This window comes from Dipteris shenzhenensis, chromosome 27, assembly GCF_047967505.1.
Source record: "Dipteris shenzhenensis isolate YYH24624 ecotype China chromosome 27, Dip_SZ_1.0, whole genome shotgun sequence".
Classification (NCBI taxonomy): domain Eukaryota; kingdom Viridiplantae; phylum Streptophyta; class Polypodiopsida; order Gleicheniales; family Dipteridaceae; genus Dipteris; species Dipteris shenzhenensis.
In genome coordinates this window covers 44,582,764-44,590,926 of record NC_141622.1, presented here as the reverse complement: position 1 = coordinate 44,590,926, position 8,163 = coordinate 44,582,764, and the positions used below count along the sequence as shown (strand labels likewise).

General features: G+C 39.0%; 1 pseudogene; it reads right to left on the bottom strand.

The window, feature by feature from the left end:
- Nucleotides 1–6,829: 6,829 nt before the first annotated feature.
- LOC147884365 (uncharacterized) lies at nucleotides 6,830–7,568 on the bottom strand (annotated as a pseudogene).
- Between the last annotated feature and the right edge of the window lie 595 nt (nucleotides 7,569–8,163).

The following is an 8,163-nucleotide window of genomic DNA, read 5'->3' as shown; positions in this document are numbered from 1 at the left end:
TAGGAGAATACAAAGGAGGAGAGTTGAAGATGAAATAAGGTGACAAAATAGGAGGAAGGAGATGGAGGAGAGGGCATAGTTAGGGCTACACACACAATTGGGAGTACATACACAAGTGAATCTTTGATCCAATGTTGGATTGATCTTCAAATTCGAACGTTGTATTGATGATGCTTGTATTTCCATCATTGCAGACACTCTTACTTGCATGGTTCGAGTAAGACAGACTATGAAGGTTGTTCACAAGGACACAAAATTGAGCAATGAGATGTCAGAGAAAAGTGTAAAGAGGCTAGTTTCACAAGGGAAGAGCGTTTCTAAGCTACTCACTTTGAGGAAGAGGCAAAAAAAGCTATTCAATGAGATAAGGAAGGCACATAACGATGTCCATTTGCTTATTCCTAGGGCCCCTTTCATGAGGATAGTAAAGGAGATATGCGATAAAATCAAGGGTCTTGGATTTTATAGATGGCAAAGTGCTGCAATAGCAAGTCTCCAAGAGGCATGTGAAGACTTTTTGGTTGATTTTTTGAATGAAGGCAACATTTGTGCTGCCCATGCAAGAAGAGTTACTCTCATGGACAGGCACATGGTTGTCGTCAGCACAGTAGGGTCATGTACAAGTTTGAAAATTTTTAAAAACCTCTTCCCATGAGAGATGAAAAGGCTTTCAAAATTCTGACCATTCCTCCAGCCATCAAGAGGAAGGCAAATGATGCTGGTCTAAAAATTGAAGAGGTCACAACTCTAGGTAAAAAATTCACAAGTTTGGTAAAAACAGGAAAGGTTATAGTTGAAGATGAAGGGGAGACTGCCAAATGGTTGTAGCTCAAGAAGGAGAATGATGTGAGGGTGTCCAAGGTCCCTGGATAGCTTATCTACAACGTATCCACTACAGAAGAGGCAGATTTCTTATCCATCTCTCCTGAAGACATCCCAATGCTAGTTCAAAAGGATAACGAAATTAGTGATAGTGTCATGTACATGTGTATAAGGTATAAATTTATCAGATCTCTTTATCAAATCAGATTAATAATAGCAAATAATTATCTAAATACTTTTCTTGTGCCTTTATGCACGCCACTTTTGTAGCAGTTGTCTCCAGAGCAGGAACAAGAGATATTTATATGTGATCTTGTCATATCCTTATCACTAGTCAATATTTCAATCAAGACATCACAGCTTGAACACTGCTTTAGAAGAATGAGCAACAACTGCTCATTCTTTAGAAGAATGAACACTGCTTTAGAAGAGTGAGCAACAACTTCTTTAGAAGAATGAGTAGTAACTGTTGCTTTGTTATTTTGCCCTATGTGGAGAAGTAATTGCTTTGCAAATTCTTGCAATTTTTTGTTCATTTTGTTGATCTTTGTCATTTTGTTGGTCTTTTTAAAATTTCCTCTCATTTGTAAATATTTAACTTTTTCTTAAAAATTTTTACAAAGGACATTGGAGTGCCGTCGCTATCAACATTCCCAATTTTCATGAATAGCATAATAGGAATGCATGGGCAAGTCAAGCTATAAGTTTTTTTTCTCAAATTGTGCTTCTCTTTTTTGCCCTCTCTTTTTTGTTTTGCAATATAATAGAGTTTGTTACTTTTATAGAGCATCAAAAAGAGCTATTGCTACTATTGAAGACATCCATTCCCATTTAATATTTGGAGAATATTATTTTCTCAATTGTCCAGTACCATTGCAATCAGATGCAACCTCTTGTGGTTGGCATGTGATTGCAAACGTTTGGAAGTTTCTTCTGTCAAAGTACATTGACTTGGATAGAAATGTATGTTTAATCTTTTAAAGTAATTTCTTTAAAGTTAGGTTTTCTTTTTGTGATCTCTCTTTAATATCATTAACTTGAGATTTTGTTAAAAATCTTGTAAACACTTGGAACCCCTGAATCTTGGTTGTGGAGTACACGTGCAAAAGCCATATAAAATATTTTGGACAATGCTATTACTCCCAAACAATCCAATTCATCCATCAATCTTCCCCTTCCATGAAAAAGAAAGGACCTTTACATTCTCCACTAAAGCTTTTTGCATACAAACACGAAAGTCCACAGAAAGACTCCAAGGAAAAACCCACCAAGGAGAAAGGAAAAAAATAAAAAAAGAACTCAAGTTTGATCCCAGTAAGGAGAAGAAGCCAACTGAGAAAACATTTAAAGGACATCAAGGAGTAGAGAAAGCTAGAGACCAGGAACAAGTTGAAATGCAAACCCGCCCTCAAAAGGGACGATCTAGATACCAAACAACCCCAAGTGAAAACTGTAAATACAGAAGAGAAGATGGATTCAAAGAGCTCACAAGGGGATGCTTGATTTTTCAAATATATCACTTATAAATATTGGGGAAGACCATCCCCATGCTTTGTACCTTTAAAGAAATATATAAATCTTCTTTCAGTTCAATGTCCCCCCTTTTCCCCCACTTTGTTTGATGTATAGGATTTTATGATTTTATTACTTTTATAAGTCTGTATTGAATACATTTTTATCCACTAAGATATATTTTTGGGGCTTGCATATATAACACCTTTCAACAAGGATGAGAAGAAAGCCATGTCAATTATGCCTTGCAAGACACATTGTGATCAAAACACTTCTCCATTTCAATTTACAAAAGATTTGGATTGAGATTACCAAACAATGATTTCTTTTCATCCAAGAAGAATTACAAATTGCTCCAAGAACAAAGGGCTAACATGCCTACAAGGCTTGTTTTTTAAAGTAATGTATGTATCATCAATTTCCTAATCCATCTCTATGATGATCTTGGACTCCATTCACATCCAAATCTTTCTACTTTTCACCTTGAATTCTGCATCATTAATATCCTCACCTCCTATGACATTAAGCTGCTCCCTAATATTGAAGAGGCTCCAATGCGTAATTGTAGTTACAATCTCCATTGCACCACTGGGCAATGTTATGCATATCTGGAGAGGCAAAATAGCTTTTTAATATGCTTGCAATGGAATCCAATAATTGTTTTTTCTCATCCATCGCTTGGAAGAGAAACAGATATACAATTTAACACAAGGATTTTCATAGTTGTATGACACAGGGGACTCCTTTATATTGCACTTGAAAATATATTTCTTATGCTCCCACTCTACAACATCCCACTTTTCTCCAAGTAGGGTATCCATGTCCACTTTTGTTACTTTTTTGTAGACGAACATGGTAGGTGTTTGTGAGATAGTGAATCATTTGAACATTGAAGCAATTAAATGAATCAATTACACCCAATTGAGACCCACAAATCGAGATGGCTTTGCAAATTTCAAAACTTGAGACCCACAAATTGAGATGCCTTTGCAAATTTGTGTAAGTCACAATGAATCTTCGATTTCATGAATAAACTATTGTGGTATCAGGGGTTGAGCATTCAATAATAGATGAGGGAAGGAGATGGAATGATTTGTAGCATACCAAACCCACCGTCATGTTTTGGAACAACATAAGAGTGCCAATAAAAGAAGATCTTGTCCTTAACAAGGTCCACACTAGTTTTATCACAAAACAAAGCTAGATTAATGTATGCATGGAATGCTTGAAATGTTCGAATGAGGCTTCGCAATGGTTGCTTCTCTATAGAGTTGGAAGGAAAAATATCTGCAACCACCAAAGAATAGAATTAATAAAATATCAAATGTTCTCTTTTCTATCAAGTTGGAAAGAAAATATCACACGCTTTCTTCATTTTGTCATACATCGTAAGATCAATGAAAACAAAAGATCTAACATCTCCTTCCTACCCTCTAATATTTACAAGTGCATGGAAATCGAGTTTGTTGGGGAAGAAAGATATCTCGTGCCGTGTTAACATGTTGTACAAAGGCCACAATGTCCCCCTTGCTTGACATTATGAATTTTTGTAAATGGACCCTCCAATGAAGCTCTAGCACACCTCGTCGACTAACTCGATGAGGACCAATAGCAGAAGGTTGCAAGAAAATCCATTGTGGAACGTCTCTCCAACCCATGCGCCAACCCATCATTATCCCCTTTGTTGTGCAGCAACATCTCTTTAATCTCATCTTTTGGTCTTCTTTGTGTTCTGCCCATACATCGTGACCGTGAGATTACCTGGTTGGAAAAAGGAGAGAAAGAAAGAGAAAGCAAGGATGTACAGAGTTTCAAGCTTCAAGAGGGAGACTAAAGTAGTGGAAGCGGAAGCTCTGGAGAAAGTTTTGGTGTAGGGATGAAGTGAAGAGGTTGGGAGGAGGGAGAAAGTGTGTTTTGGGGGGGAATCTCAAAATTTTCAAATTCTCAAAGCCTTTATGAAGATGGGCCCTTACTTGTTGTAACCATTACCTTTAGAGAGGGACATGTGTCATTATTACGGCTAAAAGCCTACTCTTTGTCCCTATTAGCTAGTCTCTCTCTTTGAAGGAGACAAGTAGTGCACAATGCTCAATTCCTATTGTCCCTTGGCTAATCACCATCTTTAGCAAAGGGACCTTTTTATGCTCAAATTCTTCCTAATGATGTGCTAGGTAAATGAACCCAGAGTACATATGATGTTCGATGTGGACGCACAACCTTGATTTGGTTGTGGAAAGCACACATACTATTGTTGTGGTGCCAGCCTTGCTTTTGGCACTATTCTTGGATGGTGCTATCTATGGTTTCATGTGGAAACAAGAGGCAGGTTGCATGCCGAAGCAAGTCTAGTTTAACATTGAGCCAGGTTGCATGCAAGCTATGGATGCAAGGAAGGACATGTAGTTTGGATAAAAGTCTACTGCTATTTGATAAAAGGCTAGGGTTGAGAGAATCCATGTTTGACATGGGGAAGACCTTTGCAAAAGTAGGGAGGCATTCTACATGTGTACCTTCTCTATGAAATGCCATGTTGTGATGAGAGTCAGTGTTGGACGTAATTTGGAGTCCTTTTTTGCTTAAGAAAAGGAGCATTATCAAGGTATGACGCTGGTCATAGGGTAAAAGATTGGGTAGTTGTGTGCACAGCCTTGATAAAAAGACAAAGCTTATGTATGCAGGAATCATTGTACCAGGGTCTTTTGACCATGGATAAAGGTTGGTACTCTTTATTGGGTGTCGTGGGAACATGAAGTTATGTTCCAAGAACCAAATGAAGTGCCCATGAAGGAGTTTGGTTATGGTATTGTTTCTCCTTGGCATAAGTTTACACATTCCTCATAGGTTTGAAGTATTTTTCTTTGTCAATTGAATTCCAACCTTATAAGGAAGGTTGAGGTTCATTGTTAGCCACACCATGAACCATATTGGAAACTATGGTATGGATAAAGGAAAGCTTGGAGAACCTGAGTATGGCATCGGGTGATTGGGACACTGGTCTTTTCCATAATTTTCTAGCTTTTTATTAGGGATGGTCATTTAGAGATTGGATTTTGATCGTTGAAGCATTGCAAGCCCGATTGTTCCACAGAGATGCTATTAAGGACATTGGCCATTTTTCAAGAGGAAATATGTCACAACCCTATGTATTTTGGCATGTTAATGTTGAAAAGAATTGGGCATGGTAGACAATATGTGGGACATCACTATTTTAAAAGGATTTTGCAATGAAAAATCATTTTGGGGGTCAAATCCTAAAGATATTGGATTTTACAGGCAAACGATTTTTTAAAACTGCCACATCAAATCAATTATGGTGCAAGGACAGAACTTGCAATGCCTGAGTATTGTTTCAGGGCCTTGGGATTTTTTTAGAGGCACTAAAAATAGGCCTTGCTTATAGATATAGGATCGGCCCAAGATATGTGTGTGGAAACAACCTTCATGTGTGTGTAGAAACAGGGTGTAAGATTGTGTGCATGAGTTGTGTAGGCCTAGAGTTACTTTATGTGCATGAGAACACACCTCTTAGGCAAAGAGTTTGGCTAAGAGCATCAAAAGCTAGTCAAATATTGCTTTTAGACTTCTGTTTCAACATCTAAGATGACATCTAGGCTGCCTGCCGTAAAGACTGGAGACAATTGACGAGCGCACAGGTTGAACAAGTTGATGAGGAGCGCACATATTGAACAAGCTAGAGTGGAGCTAGGAGTCTTTGAAAATTAGAGGGAAAATGACTATGGCATGGTACATGGATGGATGTATGGATAAAGCCTCCAATGCAAGCGCAGTAGAGAAAAAGCAAACAACCACGTAGGGCCACGTTGACAACAGTCCTGACCATTAGCACGCCTGTTGCTCCTCCGTTTTGTCTCGTGTGTGTAGACCATCTGTGCATAGATGGTCTTGTGTGCATAGCCGAGGCATAGCCTAAAACTATGATGCCAATATAGTGTAGAAAAAGTATAAAGGACTGTTCAACAAGCAAAGATTTTCCTCTTCTACCACACGAGAGGATTCTTGTGAAATGAGTGTCAAAACAAGTTTCAAAGTTTGAGAAAATGTTAGAAAGGTTCGAAACTTTGTTAAGTTTTGTAACAGGTAATATTTTTAAAATTTTAAAAATCTCTCTCTCTCTCTCTCTCTCTCTCTCTCTCTCTATATATATATATATATATATATATATATGCGCTTGTGTATGTGTGTGCATACATACACATACATATATATACATATCGGTACAAACGTATATACAAATACACGGTACACATCTCTGAAACTAAAAGACTTTTAGGAAACGTTTGGAAAGTAGTTTCTATGATCGAGAAGATAATGACAGCAGCATCACAGTGAGATGAGGATTCAGCACTCAAGGGTGGAAAAAGCTGCGAGATTGTTGAACACTTCAGATCTACCCCCTGGCAAAGCCAACTCTACAGATTCTGCTCACCGAAATCTTTCAAAAAAAAGAGAGTCTACAAGCCACCACTGCATCGATTCATGGGTTGCGGAGATAAGCGATAGAACAGCCGTTCGTCTTCGTGTAACTGAAAAGCTCTCTGGCCCTGGCGTAAATTTGAGAGAAGGTCGGGGATGTGACCCAGGGTTTGTACAGCTTTTCGTAATCAGCCTGGTGCCGAAGGTACTCCACGAACGCATCCTTCTCAGGAGGGCTGTCGAAGCTGAGTCCATACCTGAGCTCCGTGAACTTGAAAGCGATTTCATCGTAGTCCGTTGTGTTGTCCTGTTGCAGTAAGAGTTCTGCAGAGAGGCCCGTCTCCTCTTGAAAAGCGAACCGTTGTATGGCGGCCAGCCTTCCGTTGAGGCAGGGATCCCCTTGAAAGGCCTCATGAAAGAAAGAGGCAAGGGTGGCCGCTTTCCGGCTGCAAACATCGAACGCATGGCACAAAGTGGACACTCGGCTGACCAGGAGGGATCGGACGGCCGCTGGAGTATCACCGTCGCAAAAGCGAGGCTCAGCATTGATTCGCACAAGAGCGACTGATGAATTTGATTCGCTGGGTTTCAATGTGCAGCGACGAGATGTGTTCCAGGAAGGTTTCCAGCACAGAACAAGCGAGGACGGTGTCGACGATACGTATGGTGAGGGCTGGGGAGAAGGGGGGCTGCTGTGGTTGTTGATCGAGGAGGGCAAAGAGGCTATGGAGGATGTTCAAGTACTTGTTCATGGGAGGGAGTTGAGAGTCGCCAGCTTCCAGTATCCTCCCAGGCACCATGTTTGCTTGCTTCTCTCTGCTTTCCATGCAATAATAATAATTGAGAGGCACAGGGAACTTACTCGTTTAAGCTTTTACGTGAGTTCAACAGATGGGTTTTTATTAATTCAATTACTTACAGATTTATATATACATAAGGAAGTAATTTAATACCCAAAGGTTAATATACAGAAGGGCGTTTTATATTAAAAATTGTCCAGAAGCTTGCAACATGTGACATGGATATTTGCATAGAGTGGCTTATGTCATGGGACATTTTGAAATGCTATTACTGGCATTTTCCTTTTGAAATGAGTAAGCGCTCCTCTTGCATTTTCTTGAATTCTAGAGAATTCTAAAAAGCTTTTCTCTCTTTATTGCTCTTTTTGGCCTTTTCATTAGGATGAGATTATGATGCTATGATTTTCTCTCTTTATTGCTTTTTTTTGGCCTTTTCATTAGGATGCTATGCTTTCTTGCATACATTGATCTCTAATCTTGATGAACACCATTAATTTTGAATTTATTTTTTGAAGTTTTTTTATCTTGTCACTCTCTTTCTTTTTCTTTCTATCCACAAAGGGATTGCATTGAATCAATGGTGGAGGAGTATTTT